This window comes from Heteronotia binoei, chromosome 8, assembly GCF_032191835.1.
Source record: "Heteronotia binoei isolate CCM8104 ecotype False Entrance Well chromosome 8, APGP_CSIRO_Hbin_v1, whole genome shotgun sequence".
Classification (NCBI taxonomy): Eukaryota; Metazoa; Chordata; class Lepidosauria; order Squamata; family Gekkonidae; genus Heteronotia; species Heteronotia binoei.
The window spans coordinates 96598726-96614915 of record NC_083230.1 but is presented as its reverse complement, the minus strand read 5'-3'; the positions used below and the strand labels follow the sequence as shown (position 1 = coordinate 96614915).

The window sequence follows — 16190 nt, the reverse complement described above, 5'->3', positions numbered from 1 at the left end:
CTTTATGTATCTCTCTTTGCCTTGACACCAAGGTTAGTAAATACAGCTCCTATAAGAGCTATGAAACTAAGGGGAAACCTTGTGCCACTACCTTTAATTCTGTCCCTCCTTCCAGTGGCTCCCTCGGCTCTTTCACTTTCTTTCCCTGCTCTAGGTCTCCAGGCGATCTCTGTGGTGGTGAAGAGCTTGCAAGCCTGCCTATTGTCCCCTCCTTCCCACTTCACACACAGTGGAAATAGTCAACTACCTATGGGTGAGGCTACCAGAGGCTGAGTGACGTCCCAATGCTAAGCATGCATTAAGTTCCTCCTCAATCTCTGGCAGCCACACAATATGTGTAAAAGAGCCGCATGTGGCTCCCAAACCGCAGTTTGGCCAACCCTGATCTGTAAGCTTTTGAGAGTCAAGACTCCCTTCATCTGAAATAAGCTGGTTATCCAAGGGGCAGTCTTACATAAGCTTCTGTAGAGATGTCCCACCGACCATAGTAAGGGTTGGGAATTCCCTGATTTTGTTGCTTTCAAATTTGTACAGAGTCATTTTGTGTTTCACCTACTAGCATTCCCTTGTGACTTTGCTTGCAAGTACCTTATTTCTTGCCTGGGCCTAATCTTGGATTCTCCTGTAATAACTGCTTGCTTCCCTGCTGAGAAGTACCAAGACAACACATGTGTATTGACTCAATTGGCTCAATTTCCTGGCCCTCCAAACCTTGATAATCCTTTTGCTTCAATAGCACCTCATTTCAGGTTCTTAAACATCATGTGGATTCTTTAGCAATTTTCACGTGGTTCAGAGCCTGCCTGTGTCGGTCATGAAATCCGTATTGAGCAGATATGCAATGACTACTTGTTTGGCCTGGGAATGTTGCTCCATATTTTTTTCTGGTGTGATTGTAGGGGTGGTGTTGGGTTTCGGAATGGATCCTTTTAGGAGGCAAAGCCAATGCTGAACTTTCTGTTCTGTGAAGCCGTTAATTCAGGATGACATTTGTCTATCTCTTCTGAAAGATGCTCTGGAAAGGCTGAAGGAGCTGGGTGTGCTGAGACTGGAGAGGAGATGATTGAGAGGTGATATGATATGATAACCATCTTCAAGTTCTTGAATGGCTGTCACATAGAGGTTGGCGCAGAGTTGTTTTCTGTTGCCCCAGAAGGTTGGACCAGAGTCACAAGAGTTTTTGACTAAACATTAGGGAGAACTTCCTGACAGAGCGGTTCCTTGGTGGAACAGGTTTCTTTGGGAAGTGGTAGATTCTCCTTCTTTGGAGGTTTTTAAACAGAGGCTAGATGGCCATCTGCCAGCAATGCTGATTCTGTAAACTTAGGCAGATCATACAGGGTAGGAAGGGTTGCATCGGTGGTTAGTTCTCATGGCCCTTTCATTAAGCCAAGAGAGGGGAAAGGTACGTTTTCCCCCCTGCAGTTTTTTTTAAAAACATAGGTATTGCGGGTATTTGTAATACTTTCCCTATGACATCTAAACTTATTTAATGCTTTAGCAACATAAAACATATTATTTATACCTTAGTGTATAACATGTGCCATATTTAAGGCATTTTATATATGCAAATTCTGTAGTTTTCTACAAATTGTGAATATATTCGGTAGTTGAGAGAACTGCCAACTGTCTTTGCCATTTTAGAGGTCATAAAATAGAAGAATTGAGATTAGAAAAATTATTTAGTAAACGTAATATTATCTGGGCAGAAACTGTCTTGTGCAGTCATTATAGAATTACCAACATATTTGGATATCAGGTTAAACTCTCCAGTAATTGATGAGTTTACAGCAAATTATTTGAACCTGGGTCTTTCCAGATTGAATTCCAGATGTCAGAAGGAATCTACAGTGATGAGGTTTTGCATTATAGAATTATTCCAGATATTTGATGATTTTGTTTTCAGGCCTGCAGAACTGTGAGATAAGAACAGACACTTGAGGAGAACTTCTCAATAATGGATGTGGTCCAGCTCTCCAGAGCACTATGTAGGCTTTAGTATCCATGGGCATACACCAGTGAAAAGCTCATATTACAATTTACGGATTCTGTCTGCCTAATAGCACAAAAAACCCCTACATGCAGACCTATAAAGAGCTTCAAATGCTTCCAAAATAGAAGAGTTATAATGAATTTCTTTCTCTAAGGGGGGGGGGAGTCTAATACAGGATAGCTAAAATATCAGGCACAAAGCCTAATCCATAAAAGATGGCAAAATGCCCACCACTAATTAAAAATGCCTTGCACTGTTTCCTCCTATGGCTCTAGATGGTGCAATTCTTCTGCATTTAGGTAAAACAGTGAGAGGTTATCTAACAAAAACCCAAACAAACCAGCCCATGCATGCTTTCTTTCTGCCTATTGCAAGGCTGAAGAATTTAGGAAGGCAGGTCCCTGAGCTAATTCCTTTATCTGTTCATAAACTGTGGCTTTCCATGCATGTGTATGCTTTCAAGTTCCCCTTTTTTGGATTAATTGAAAGTCCTTCTGTGATGTCTAAGTTAATCACTGTGGAAACATGCTGTATTTTGACATGCTTTCTGGTATCCTTGCACCCCTTCATGTTATTTGAGGGTTGGGGGAGGGTGGAGACCCTGCATATTACTTTTGCATGCTCTACATTCTCAGTCTTTTGCATAGAAGTAGTGCAAGTTCCAAATTTCCCTGTAGATAGAACAGTAAGGATATGTTTCATTTTCCCCAAGCTGATGTTGCAGTATTTTATTATGGGAAAATGTAGTGTTTTTCTCATCTGCTGAGTGCCATGTAGAATGGAATGCAGTTATTTAGGTTCTCCTTCCCTACACACACACACACATGTTGGAATTGCTTCTGAAGAATATTTTAAAAAGAATGCTACAGATTGGTTGCTTAGACTAGGAGCTGTCCCTAAGTTGGAAAGCAGAGAAGTAGTCCTGTTCTATTCCAGATGGTCATTCTAGTGAAACAGTTAATGATCTTTCTTAATTGTCCTTTCACCTTATTTTCATAAAAGTCATCTTACTTTCCCAGTGGTTGTTCCTACTCTGTTGCCTTGCAGACTTTAATTCCTGCCATGTAAATCAGATTAATTTCTCAGTGGTTAATACCTTAGCTTGAGGAGAATGGATAGTACAGCCATGTGAAATACAAGGAACTCACTTACCAGTCAAAGGTGCAGAGAAGGTGTTGTCTCCCATCTCCCCAGGGTAGTGTCATGGTTAGCTTGTTAAATGAGGACTGCAGAGACCCGGGTTCAAATTATTGCTCAACGTGAAACTCACTGGGTGATTTTGGCCAGCCATTTCTCTCTCAGCCTAACGTACCTTGCAGGATTATTGTGAGGATAAAATAGAACGGAAGAGACACAAACATATGCAATACCCAGAGCTACATGGAAGAAGGGTAAGGTGAAAATAAGATTCTACAATGCTGATATCCTGCATGCCCCCCCCCCGTCAGGTAACTAGGTAAGTTATACTTGGCAGGCAGGTGGTTCTGATTTACTGTTCATACAATAACCTTGTAAGGTAGACCAGTTGAATGCATACAAGAGGCTTTAAGCTCATGGCCCTGACAAAACTCTTTTCTCCCCTCCTGAATGTTGCATGCTGTTGTATTATTTTGGTTTGCTTTGATAAAAGTTTCTTACCTGGCTTTTGGTTTTGGATTATGTGTTGGCCTAACACAGCTACAATTTCTGTCTGGTCTAGAAAGATGTGAATTTAACTGATCTTAAGCGCTGAGATCCATTATCTCCACAGGCGAATAGTATCTTGTGTAAAGTAATCTGCCTTCAGCCACCACTGAGGACTGACCTGAACTGAGGGCTTTCCCCCAGGGAATGGTTGGTGGAGTCAGTGGTAGAAAAAGCTCAGCAGGAACGTATTTGCATATTAGGCCACCCCCCTGATGTCACCATTGTTCCACACAGAGCTTTTTTGTAGGAAAAGCCCAGCAGGAACTCATTTGAATATTAGGCCACACCCCTGATGCCAAGCCCGCCAGAACTGCGTTCCTGCTCAAAAAAAGCCCTGGTTTCAGCCAAGCTGGTGTATCACAGAGATCTGGGTCTGATCAGGGCCTCTATAGGAGCACTGCTATGGAACTTTATGCACACTGTCTTGAGTTCTGTAGTGAACACAGGTAGGATATCAGTGTGATATCCTTTGCTAAATGGCCACAGACAAGCATTTAGGGTTGAGCATGATCCTGCATACTGACCTATGCGTATCAGAAAAACGCCAAAGCAATGCTTGTCTTTCCAAACAGGGTTAGGAATGGGTTCATATTCTGCTGTACAGAGCAAAAGCTACACAAAAGACCATGGTGTCCCAAAGGGCCATTGAAATGCATTGGGATCAGTTGGCATCCTGCATGCAAACCTTAAATAAAGCCATACATGTTTTTCTTCATCTTAACATTAACTGATGTTCAAGCCTCATAATTAATCTGTTGAAATGTAGAAAGGTGGGGGAGAGAAAGACTGAGCAGTTGTCAGTAGGATGGATATAACTTTATATGTGTGTGTGTGAGAGAAGGAAAACGAGTGTGCCCATGAAAGAAAGCAGGAGGTTGTCTCTGTTCTCCTGCAGGCTGCTTGGAATCTGTATTAACAATTTAAACTACTATAAAGCCAATGAAATGGTTGAAGTGTTCTCCCCCCCCCCCCCAAAAAAAAGAAAGAAATCCCAAGTGCATCCATAGAGATATATATATATATATATATGTGACAGGAGTCCCCAACCTTGTTGAGCCTGCAAACACTGTTGGAAATGTGAGAACTGGGCGTGGGTACTGCCACAAAATGGCTACTGGTAAGGGGGGGGGATACAGCCAACTCCATAATGGCTGCCATGGGGCAGGGTCAATCACAGAATTCTGGTCAGTTCTGAGCCAAGCATCATCCTCTGATGGAGGCAGCTGTTTTCAAATGGGAGTTCCCATCTATGCCTCCTGAGCTCTTCTGGACCACCTCCTGCTTCACTAAGGTGGAAAGGCAGGAATAGGCCTTTGCCATGCTTTTGGGATGATGTCAGCTGATGACATGGTGCCTGGAGTCACTAGTCTGTGATCTCCAGAGAGCGTATTTTGGATGACAATCCTCCTTTAGGAGTAATTTTGTGTGCGCAAAAGCATTTACACCAGGGGTGTCAAACTTATTTGTTATGAGGGCTGCCTCTGACATAAATGAGACCTTGTTGGCCCGGGCCATGTCAGGTTGGGCTGGGCCATGTTGGGCCAGGCCATATGTGTACCTATTTAAGATTAGGTAGCCGCTGTGGCCGGACCTGCCTGTCCCACATTGGTCTTGTCAGCCACCAGCGAGCCTGCAGCAAACGTGGACTATTGCACCCTTCTTAAATCTTCGTTCGCGAAGCCAAGCCGAGAGAGAGAGAGAGAGCAGAGATACAAACTTTATAAAGGACACAAACACAACTTAAAACATGCTTAAAACATTAGCACTCATTGGTTTTAAAGGTGATTTTTTTGTATCTCTCCCTTGGGATCCAGGGACAAAGGACAAGGAAGCTCTGGCTCCTTCCTTCCCCAGGGGACTAGAAGGGGGAGGAGCCTCAGCCAATAGAAGGAAGAGAGGCTTGGCTTAGTAGCTTTGTTGTGCGATTGAGAGAGCCTGGCAAAGCGAGCTATCCCTCCCCAAGCCTCAGCCAATGGAGAAAATAGAGGTTTTGCTCTGTAGCTCCTGTGTGATTGAGCAAGCCTTGCAAAGCAAGCTGTCATGCAGAAGGAAGCAAGAGAGAGGGAGAAGGAAGCAGATGACAGCCAGTTGCTTGGGGGCCTGATAGGAGCCATGTTTGACACCCCAGATTTACACCATCTCTGTAAGGTAGTTGAGGAGGAGGGGAATGGGAAAGGCCCAGCTGAACATCATCAGTGTTTGAGTTTTCTGCACCGTGTAGGGGGTGGGGGAGAGGATATCCTTGAAGAGGATAACAACCAAAAAAAATTAGCCCGGCTTCACCCTAGTAAGTCAACATCAAAGCAAACAGCACTGGAGGCCTAGGAAGCATCTGATTTGACCACAGGCTTACCTCATTCCCACCGCACCTCTGCCTTTTTTGGCATGTTCTAGATGGTTGGGTTTGGCAGAGCAATGCCCCCCTCAGGCAAGCAGCCCGTCTGTTAAAACCCATTTGCCAAAATCACCCACGTTGCCTGGCAAGCTGCCTCTCCACGTTGCTCTTTGAGCACAAAATGGGTGACGTGGCAAGAAAGTGAGCAGGGGGAAGAGATAAGGATCAGTCAGGCAAAAGCAGCTGCAAACAAAGGAGTGACTTCATGCAGGCCGGGAGTGCAAAGAGGGAGGATGGATGGGAGGGGGGCTGTAGCATGCTCCTTTCCAGATATACCTTGGTGGTGGAGGGAGAGATGGATAGCATCTGGTAAACTTTTACCAGAGAATTGGTTTTGAACGTTTAGCCTAGCTAATCCTTAAATGTCTGAAAGTATACAAACATGCTTGCAATCATTGTACCTTGATATGAGGTACTTGAGAGCTTCCCCACCCTCCAGCTGTTGCAGTGTTTGTTAAAGTAGTATGACTGGAGCTTGACTCTTTCAGGTTTTTTGGTAGTACAAACATGAAACTGCTTCCTGTGTTTGCCGGGTCTTGTACATTACATCACCTTGTTAAAACAGTACGACTGTGTGTGTCATCAGCCAGTCACCCCACCTCCAAGAAGAGGATGTTGCACTGTGATCTCCACACTTGAGAGGGGACAGATGGAGTCTCTGGTAATTACCCTCAGCATCTCACAGTTAAGAAGGGTATATCTGCCCATCACTCTCCAATTTTGATATATTTATTTCCTTCACTGTGATTCCCCTGGAGTTAAGCCCAAACAAATGGTGACCATATAAACTAAGTGTGTTATTCCAGTTTGGTCTTTGCACCTGTTATTATGCTTATGCTAATTTGGTGTTCATCTTCTACCTAAATGTGTGAGTAACTTCCATTTCAATGTATCTGAAGAAGTGTGCATGCACATGAAAGCTCATACCTTGAGTAAAACTTTGTTGAATGGACTCGAACTTTGTTCTCTTGCTTCAGACCAACACACCTACCCATGTGACTGAGACTGAGTCAGCCAATAATAAATACACTCAAGCAGGGCTTTTTTTGCATACACTTCTGATGTAGCCAGTCTTCTTGGAGCTTACGGTAGACCCTCTACTAAGAGCCCTGTAAGCTCTTGGAGAATTGACTACATCAGGAGGTATGGCCTAGCATGCCAATGAGTTCCTGCTACAAAAAAAGCCCAGCACTTAAGTGGGGGGTGGGAACCAAGTATGCTTACATTTACGCAGTAAATTAAAAACAAGATTTCTCACACTTCAGCTTCCAGGAAGGTTCACAGAAGAGGAGATTCTGTGGCATGCACAACCTGTTTTCCATTACCAAACTTAATTAATGCTAACATCTGAAATGAGAATGATTATAAACTTTAACCCACAGGTTACAAACTGTAACCCACAGGGGTGACATGATAGAGGTTTACAAGATTATGCATAGGATAGAGAAAAAAGTACTTTTCTCCCTTTCTCACAATATGAGAACTCGTGGACATTCAATGAAATTGCTGAGCAGTCGGGTTAGAACTGATAAAAGGAAGTACTTCTTCACCCAAAGGGTGATTAACACATGGAATTCACTGCCATAGGAGATGGCGGCGGCTACAAGCATAGCCAGCTTCAAGAGGGGATTGGATAAGCATATGAAGCAGAGGTTCATCAATGGCTATTAGCCACAGTTCATCGTTGGAACTCTTTCTGGGGCAGTGATACTCTGTATTCTTGGTGCTTGGGAGGCCACAGTGGGAGGGCTTCTAATGTCCTGGCTGCACTGATGGACCTCCTGATGGTACCTGTTTGTTTGTTTTTTTGGCTACTGTGTGACACAGAGTGTTGGACTGGATGGGCTATTGTCCTGATCCAATATGGCTTCTCTTATGTTATGTTTCAGAGATGCAGTGAAGTGACCCTTCTACGACATCCACAATATTCTTTTTGGTGTGCCCCTTCCATGTTTGTGTCTCTTTTTAAACTTAAGACAGACAATTTCAGGTGATGTGCCTCAAGGCAGACTGACAGTGCCATCCACAACAAGCAGTATCTCTCTCACTAGTGTTTCTTTCTTCAGGCTTAGGAACCTCACCCCAGTATTGATCTGGAAATGTGTCCTGTTCTTTCTATGCTGTCCTGTACCACTGAAAGCTCTTTGAAAGGGACATTTGTAATCTTAAATTCAGCAAGGCCCTTCCTGTTTTTTTTTAAAGGCGGAAACCACTTTTTAAAAGAAGGAAGAAAAGGGGAAAGTATTGCTTGCTGAACTCTTTGTCTGCCTGCTAACTAGGACATGGAGTGAGTGTGTTTGCTAATATCTGAAAGTGTAAAGCCTCAGACACCTAAAGACGTCCTGTACATTTCTCACTTCATTTGTCTGTTTGAATGTTTATTTCCCACTTTTCTTCCTAAAGAGGAGCCAAAGCTGCTCACAGCAGTGTTGTCCTTCCATTTTATCGTAATAACAACCCTGTGAGGTAGGCTAGACTGGGACAGGTGCAAGATCACCCAGCAAGTTTCCAGGGTGGGGACCAGTGTTCATTCTAAGCTGAGTTAGTGTGGGTTAGCTCACAGTTTTTTAGCCTCTGGCTCACACATTTTTGTCTTAGCTCACAAAAAATGGCCTCAGAGCAAACTAATTTATGCAGTAGCTCACAATTCTATTGCTGGTAGCTCACAATTTTAATGCAAGTAGCTCACAAAGTAGAATTTCTGCTCACAAGACTCCACAACTTAGAGGGAACATTGGTGGGGATTCATACCCAGTTCTCCCGGGTCCTAATCTGACATTGCCAACAACTGCATCATACTGGCTGTTTGGTCTCAGACTGTGAAATGTGTATGAAAGCTTTGCTGGACAGATCAGATGGATAAAGTAATGAACGGGTTTTTTTGTAGCAGGAACTTCTTTGCATATTAGGCCACACACCCCTGATATAGCCAGTCCTCCAAGAGTTTACAGTAGGCCCTGTACTAAGAGCAGTGTAAGCTCTTAGAGGATTGGCTACATCAGGCCTAATATGCAAAGGAGTACCTGCTACAGAAAAAGCCTTGTGTTTTCCAGTGAATTGCACAGAAGAAACTCTGCTAATATGGAATTAGTTCAAAGGAGCATCCCTGCTGGAAACCACACCTGTATGGAGAACACATTTCTTTTTAACAAGTCATACACTTTTGTGGAGGATTAAATGAAGACTCTGATGGTTTTCCAAACATTGTAAACACAGTGCCTCTGCCCATCGCTTTTTAAATATTATCCCAAGAACACTACAAGCATCAGCCTAGAATGACTATCAGTTGTATTCATGTAAATTATGGCCAATAATAGGTTGCTAAACCAGGAGTTTCCTCACTCTGGCCTCTGTATCAGGCTTTGCTGAGTGAGTTGCACATCTTGGTTATACTGCCTTACATTCAAGACAGGCATTTGCTTGTCTGAGCAGTTCTGCCTGTCAGGGGGCTCATTAGGTAATTTTAGCAAACCCCATAAATCAGCAGAAATTTCCTGTGTTCATGGTAGGGGGGGGAATTTATAATCTGGGGGATTTGAATTTCAGGTAATAGGGCCTCAGAAATGCAGGGAGCAAATCCCGGCAGAATCTTATGTCTGAGGCTGTTGAATCTTTTATTTATTTGGGGGGGGGGGAATCATGCCACCTCTCCAGGGAAACCTCCCTAGGGAGCTTATACCTTAAAACTTAATAAAAACACAAAACATTAGCAGTTGTTAATTAAAACCCAACATTAAAAATCCAGGTCAGAGCATGAGAACAAGCCATTGGTGCAGTGATGGTCACAAGCATAGACAGATTAATGGAGGTTAGGTCAATTAATCACTACTAGGTATGAGGAATGAAATAAACTTACATATTTAAAGGTAGCAAACCTCCAAAGCCCAGTGCTAGGAAGCAACAGCAGGGGCAGGCCTTGCCTGTATCCCCTGTTTGTGTGTCCTCCAAGAAGAGTGTTCCATAAGTGAGAGTAAACAAGGAGCCACTACTGAAAAAACCCTGCTTCTGGTAGATGTCTCCCTCACCTGAAATGGTGAGGGTACAGTGAAAAGTGCTCCTGAGGAAGGTCTTAGCTTGTGGGCTGAACAGTATAAGGCAAGATGATCCTCCAAGTGACTTCAGCGGCTTTATCTGGATTTCTGCCTACAGACACAAAAGCATCATGGGAAAAGCATTCTGCTGAAAGCTGATGGAGGCAGAGAGATGACTTTGAGCAAACAGGCTGTTTTCAAATCAGGGTAGTTCTAAGAGACCCATTAATGAATATTGTGATACAAAAGGCTTGGTCAGTATGAATTTACTTACAGCTAATTTAATGTATGCTGCCTTGCAAATATCAGCCACGCACAGCTGGAACAGAGAAATGAAACATTTTCTTCCACCTCTGATTCTGGCTCTCTGTGTGAGTAATGTTATAGAACTTTGATCAGAACTATCTCAGTTCTCCTGAAAATCCATGCTGTGCAAGTCAACATGAAGTACCTTTTCAAATGAATTAAAATAAAACAAAGTGAACCTTGAAGGCCAGAAGCCTGAATAGGTGTCTGGTCAGGTAAGCATGATGATATGGTTGTTCCCAGAATCCTCCCCCTCTTCCCCTTTTCTCTTATTAAATAAAGAAAGTTGGAAAGAAAAGCAGATTGTGATCATTTATCACATTTTTTAAAAAAAATCCTATGATTCTCCAAGGAAGTTTGAGTAGAATATCTAGGTTCCCCCTATTTTGTCCTTACAACAACTGTATGGAGTAGGTTAGGCTGAGTGATAGGCCCAAGGACACCTAGTGAGCATCATTGCTGAGTGGGGATTTGAACCCAGTTCTCTTTCTAAAAGTCCAGCTCTCTCACCCCATCACCATAATGGTGTATGGGGAGAGCTTGTCATTTTCATTCTTTGTACTTTGCTTGGCACTATTGAAAGCTTTAGGAAATAATACTGTTGATGGCACAGATGGTTAAGGTTCTCAGACTTCTGACAAAGCCAGCCTCCTCAAATCAAACAAAGTGGTCTTCTCCACCCCATTGTAAACATCAGAAGAAGCCAATATGACAGACAGGTTGGCAGTGCTTGCACTGATCTTGGCCCTGTACCTACAACAAATAGAAAAGAAAGTTGGCAAAGCCGCAAGAGCCCATAAAATGCTTTTAGCCTGCCTCCCCTGTGGTAGTTTCCTGGATGCAAGAAGTGGGGAAGTCCCTTATACCCCCAACATGTACAATTAAGTTGAGGGATGATTTAGACTGAGATATTACCAGGGAGAAGTAGCAGATGCATGGATTAAATTTGCAGATTATCACAACATTGATTCTGCGATAGTTCTTCAACAGCAAAGCACACTATGCTACTACAGCCACAACCCCTTAGTTATTCCAACATCACTATGATCCAGTATCCCTTGTGAAAGGCAGTGTAGTGTAGTGGTTACACAAGGAGCCCAGCTTCAGATCCTCACTCTACATGAAGCTCACTTGGGTGTCCTTGGGCCCAGCCAATCAGTGTCAGCATAATTTACCTCACAGTCTTGTTGTGAGGGTAAAAATGGCAAAGGTGACAGCTGCCCTGAGCTCCTTGGAGAAAGATAAATATGAGAGTGATTTCTTTGAAGACATCAGTCATACTGTTTTTTTGTATTGATCTGTTGATCCATCATGGGGGAAAAGATTTGAGAAAGAGGCACTGGTCTTGCCAGCAGTTTCTTCTTTGACTTACTTAAATCATTCCTTGAGTATTAAATACAGTCTGAGGTTGGTGCAAAGTGGTTAACTATGACCCCTGTGCTGTTTTCCTGATGTGAAATGGTCTGTGGGGAATGCTCCTTGCCACTTCGCTGTATGTATCTGTATTATCACCTGTACGTTTGCTCTCCATGAGCAAATAGTGCCTGCTGGCTCTGTTTCAGTTTAGAAGAGCAGCTGGGGGGGGGGGGTGTCTCAGCCCCCTTCCCTCACTATCCTGTTGGAAATCAGGGTCTTGCAGTTGTATACCTGATTCTTAGAGGGGGGGGATTACTGGGAGCTCCTTGGGAGAAACACCTGGTGTTGTGTTTGTGTGAACCCTAATGTCAAAGTGGCCTCAGCAACCCTTTGAAAACTCTGGAGATAGATCAAGTTGGGTAGCCACGTTAGTGTGTCTGCAGCAGAAGAAAAGAGCAAGAGTCCAGTAGCACCTTAAAAGACTAACAAAATTTGTGGCAGGATATGAGCTTTCGTGAGTAACTGCTCACTTCATTTTTAGATTATCTTCTGGAGAGTTGGGTGGTGCAGTGCTGTGTGGAATGGGGACATCTTTGTTTAAGTCCCATCTCCTTCAGCTGTGGTATTGTAATTGAGCAGGTAGTATTGCACAGTTTAACATTAACTCATGTTGATATTCTGATAATAAACTGGGATGACTGTGTTTCACTGATTTCGGTGGATTTAGAAGGTTGTACCAGATGGAAGTAACAAACCCTGGTTTGTGCATAAACTCCAGTTTGTCCTCCTCTTTCCTATGCTGTTTTTTGTGACTATGCAGACACAATGGGGTAGTGCTGCTGAATGAACTGTGTGTGAATTTAGAAATCACAGCAAAAGACAATCAGTGGGACTGGTTAATGAACCAGCTATGAACCTTAAAAACTAATTTTGTGGGCCTTCTGCATTCAGGCATTACAGGCAACTGTGGACTGAGAGAAACCTCACTTTATTGTAAAGTCTGAATGTATTCGATACATTCTGCAGATATGTCAGATCAACCCAATTATCTGATGTTCTTCTGAGTGTGTTTTACTGTAAAAGAAGGCTAATGATCTCCAGTTGTTAAGAACATAAGAGAAGCCATGTTGGATCAGGCCAATGGCCCATCCAGTCCAACACGCTGTGTCACATAGTGGCCAAAAATTTTATACATATATATAATATAACATTTAAAGTATGTTCTCATACTTCCTCCATGCAGCAGTGGTCATGGTAGTGCTCACTCACCAGTGAGTTTCCCAACATCTGCCTTCTCCTTACTCTAAGCATCTCTTCCTCAAAGCAGAGAGCCAGTCCTGGCTTTCCTCTGTCTCAGTGGAGCAGAAGGTTCTTCAGAAGAGCTCCACCTCATGGCAGCCATTTTTAATAGCACCTGCTCCTTTTTTTCAAAATTCCAGAAGAGCCACGTGCTCAATGAGGTTGAGGGCTTTGACTCTAAGTGAAAACTGTTGATTTGAGGTAGTCCACTTAAGAAATATCTAATGAAGTCCTGAGATGCCAGCATGAAAGAAGGGTATAAACTGAAGTGGCAGACAGTTCTTGAGGAAGGAATGCAGAGAGGTGGTTCAGTCAAATTGAGGCTCTCTGGTACAAAATCATAGCAAGGGAAAAGTTGTAAAGTTGTAAAATCTCTGAACTTGGCATGGAGACCTTTAGGGCTTATTAGATGACCTGAAGAAACATGAAAGATACTTCTTGGTCCTGGCAGTTAAATATAAATTTATTGATTTACATTCATGCTGCAGGTGTTTTCTAAATAAAACATAGCTGAATTGGCAGCAATTTGACAGTGAAGCTACAGATGTCTATATGATCTGGCTGTCCTTTTCCAGGGCACTGACTTTAGGAGGCAGAATTTTTGGGGGGTGGAGGGGTGGGGGGACAGAAGTTTGTTAATTTGGGAGGTATATAATTAGGGTTGTTCTCCCACTTCCCTGTGCCTTGTCTGAGAAGTTAAGTCAACAAGCATCAACAGCGTTATCATGACTGACAGCAGAATATCCCCCACATGAAAACGTTTCAGGATTTTTGATTTGAGATCCCCCCATTTCCTTTCTTCATAGATTGGTGGCAACTTGGAGAATACTGGAAGTGACAACACAAATTTGAACATCACCCTTCTGAATGTCGTTTGATTGTGGGGAGAAGAAGATAAAGGAAATTGTAAGCCGCTCTGAGTCTCTGATTCAGAGAGAAGGGCAGGGTATAAATCTGCAGTTCTTCAATTCAGTTGTACTGCAGTGTACAGTCAAACAAGATGCTTAAGAAAGGTGATGTTCAAATTTGTGCTGCCGCTTCCAGTATTCTCCAAGGTCCTATTTTCAGCCCCTGATAATTCCAGTTTAAAGGATCAACTAGTTGGTGATGTGAAATGCCTCTTCTTGAGTCCCTGGAGAGCTGCTGCTAGTCAGTGTAGACAATGCTAATCTTGATAGACCAACAGTCTGACTCGGTATAAGGCAGCTTTATGTGTTTCTCCTTCAGCAGAAACTATTGACTTTCGGTTGGGATGGGTTTATAACAGGCAACCACAGCTCAGTGTCAGTCTCATAAACAGGTTGTCAAAAACTGCTTACTTGCCTAGAAACAAGTTCCCAACCTGTTTGCCTGCATATAACTAAAAACCACTTTCCAGAAACATTCCTGTCACCAAAAGGCAGTTGTCATTCACCATGAGTTACTATTTTCAGACAGGGATAAATGAGGCCCCACCCCACACAAGACTGACAGTTGCTGGGAGCAGAGCCTTTTCAGTGGTTGCCCCAGTACATATGTTTGCCCAGGGTATACCTGCTACATGTATTGATTTCATCTGGGGAATGTGTATCAGCTGAAGCCTATTCTCTTGCATCAGTCATTTGGTGAATTCATGCAAGAATTCTCCCTCCCACCCTTGGGATGTCAACCATTTTGTATTAAAGCTGATGCAGTGGTTACAGTGCCAAACATACAGGAGATGCAGGTTTGAATACCCATTCTGCCTAACCTGCCTCACAGGGGTTGTTGTTGTTGTAAGGATAACACATAAGATCGGAGAACGCTGTTGTAAGCTGCTTTGGTTTCCCATTGCTGAAAGACCAAATTCACGTTTGCACTCTTAAAAATGCTCTTCAGCCTTACTTCCTTTTCTCTAGTGTGACAAATCAGAACAGCAGTTTTAAATGTACTTTTGCCGGGTTTCTGAATTGATTTGTTGTCAGAAGGGTTGGCATTTTGAATTTCCTGGGCTTTAGTGAAAGCCTGATTTTAGTCTGAGAGAGAATTTATTTATCATCTACCTTTCTGATTGAGACTCAGGGAGAGTGACAGGATTGTGAAAATGCAGTAGAGACTGATGAAATTCATACAATAAACACTGTATTAAAACTGGCTCACACAAAGGGCAACTGAAGTGAAAACTGTATAATATGTCCAACAATGGGTTTGGTAGTGAAATAGTCTAAAACATCCAATAAATGTAGTATGAAGGTGGAGGGGGGGGGGCTACAATCTACTTCTCGGGCAGTTAAAATTGCAGTCCTTTTACATTTTGAGAAAGTGCCCTGCTGCACAGTTCCCTTTTACTGCATCCCTATGGCCAGCCAGCAGTCTTTGACTGGAGAGCTTCAGGGCAGTAAATTCAGGTCAGGCAAAATAATGTACTGTCAGGGGTGTCAAACATGCGACCCGGGGGCTGAATCAGGCCCCCCAAGGGCTCCTATCAGCCCCCTGAGCAGCTGGCTGTCATCTGCTTCCTTCGCCCTCTCCTTCCTTCTTCATAACAGCTTTCTTTGCCAGGCTTGCTCAATCGCACAGAAGCTACAGAGCAAAACCTCTTTTTTCTCTATTTGCTGAGGCTTCTCCATGGGGTGGAAGTGGGGGGAGACAGAGTTTGCTTTGCCAGGCACTCTCAATCCCACAGCAGAGCTACTGAGACAAGCCTTTCTTCCTTCTATTGCCTGAGGCTCCACCCCTCCTGGTCCCCTGTAGAAGGAAGGAAAGAGCCAGACCTTCCTTTTCCCAGTTCCCTGGAATCCCATGAGAGAAATATGAAGAAAGCACCTTTAAGACCAATGAGTGCTAATGTTTTAAGCATGTTGTTTTTTAATCGCTAATTGTGTTTGTGTCCTTTATAAAGTTATATCTCTGCTTACTAATCTTAAGTAGGTACACATATGGCCCGTCCCAACAAGGCCCAGCTCTACAAGGTCTCATTTATGTCAGATCCGGCCCTCATAACAAATGAGTTTGACACCCCTGTAATCTTCAAACATATAGACATTTCAAAGTCTAGTAAAAACAATCAGAGGAATTTGGAAAACTTTTATCTTTTTTTTTTTGAGGGGGGGACTTTTTGAGGAAATTTGTGAATACTGCCGGGGGGTCCCTACTATGAAATATT

General features: G+C 43.2%; 1 protein-coding gene across 1 annotated transcript in view; it reads left to right on the top strand.

Annotated features, from left to right (window-relative positions):
• DENND11 (DENN domain containing 11) overlaps positions 1–16190 on the top strand; it is a 39512-nt gene that overhangs the window by 3306 nt on the left and 20016 nt on the right. The gene's annotated exons all lie outside the window — the stretch shown is intronic.